The sequence below is a fragment of the Pseudophryne corroboree genome, chromosome 3 (assembly GCF_028390025.1).
Source record: "Pseudophryne corroboree isolate aPseCor3 chromosome 3, aPseCor3.hap2, whole genome shotgun sequence".
In the NCBI taxonomy this organism is placed as follows: domain Eukaryota; kingdom Metazoa; phylum Chordata; class Amphibia; order Anura; family Myobatrachidae; genus Pseudophryne; species Pseudophryne corroboree.
Genome location: NC_086446.1, coordinates 89,045,800 through 89,047,370, shown reverse-complemented (window position 1 = coordinate 89,047,370; position 1,571 = coordinate 89,045,800). Strand labels below are relative to the sequence as shown.

The 1,571-nt window shown below is 40.1% G+C and overlaps 1 pseudogene; it reads right to left on the bottom strand.

Moving 5' to 3' along the window:
* Positions 1-525: 525 nt before the first annotated feature.
* On the bottom strand, positions 526-643 carry LOC134897314 (5S ribosomal RNA; annotated as a pseudogene).
* Positions 644-1,571: the final 928 nt, after the last annotated feature.

Here is a 1,571-nt window from a genome sequence, read left to right as displayed (position 1 = left end):
GTTTGAAGGGATTGATCCAGTATCTTCTATGTAACGGCGGCCATATTTCCGGAGTCCATAACAATCAAGTTACAAGTACTCCATGCATCCATATAGAAAGAAACAAATAAATCAGTGTATCAGCAGCATGTTATTACTCATAAACTCCTATAACTTAATAAGAGTATATAGCCAGTAGGATATCAGCAGCATGGAATATGGTGCATAAACTATGCTCAAAAATATGATAAAGTGCAAAAAGCGAGCCTTTCTGTTTTTTATATAAAAGTGGGATATGCATTAAGTCAGATCTCTATCTGATATATTAATATAATAAATATTAAATATTAATACAACATTTAAGTGAACAGACAATTGCGGACGGTGTGGTGCGCGAATGTGAAACCGTATATATAAATTTTAAAAAATTAATATATTAAAATATAATTAGATAAAATATAATTAAATAAGTGATTGGTTTTACTGGTGCTAATTAGATGACGGTTCAGAGTGCATTACCTTCCATAGGCCTCTATAGGTATTCGTTCCATACAGTACCTGATCTTCCCAGGTGGTCCCCCTCACTGGTACTGATCAGGCCCACGCTGCTTGGCTTCCAAGATCAGATGTATTTGGGCATTTCCAGCGAGGTATGACTGTACCGACGTTGTGCCTTGATATGTACCTGCTCCGCACCGTATTAGTTGCTCCGCACCGTATTAGTATATACTATTCATTGTGAAATATTATATGGATGTGTATACAGTGATTTAACTTAACTGCAATATGACGAGTGGAGTGAGGAGGGGGGGGGGAGTGGTGGTGAAATTAGCTAAGTGATGGGAGTGTGGGGGGGGGGGGGAGGGGGAGGGGGGGGGGGAGGGAAACATATTTTACTAGGGGTGAGAATTGGGAAATGAATGCAGAACGGAATTATCATAAAGAGAAGAGAGACGGATAAGAAATCAATTACCGTTTACTATAAGAAGGGGGCGATCTCGTAATTATCATTGAATCCTTTAGGTTGCATTGTCTGAAGTTCGAATATCCAGAACATCTCTCGACGTGAGAGTTTGTTGGCAAGGTCTCCTCCTCTGTCGCCTAGCTTTACCAGTTCGATGGATTTAAAAGTCAGGGCTTCCGGGTTGGAATTATGTGCAGAAATGAAGTGTTTAGAGACCGCATGACTCTCCACCTTATTCTTAATATTTCTCACGTGCTCTTGTATCCTTATCTTCAGAGGTCTTTTCGTCTTTCCTATGTACTGTTTTCCACATTCGCATTCCAGGAGGTATATGACCGATTGAGTGTTACAGTTCATGTAATCCTTAATTTTGTGGTCCTTTTTCTTTTCACTGTCTGTAAATGTTTTTCTGTTCGGGTGCAGATATCTGCACACATTGCATCGTCCACATTTGTAGGAACCTACACACTTGGGCCATGTGTGGTCATTGACTTTATTCGTCTTCAGCATGCTGGGGGCTAATAGATCCTTCAAGTTGCGTGATTTTTTGAAGACTATTTCGGGATGCGGAGGGAGGATTTCTTTGAGAATGGGGTCCATCAGCAATATTCTCCAATGATTCCTAAAT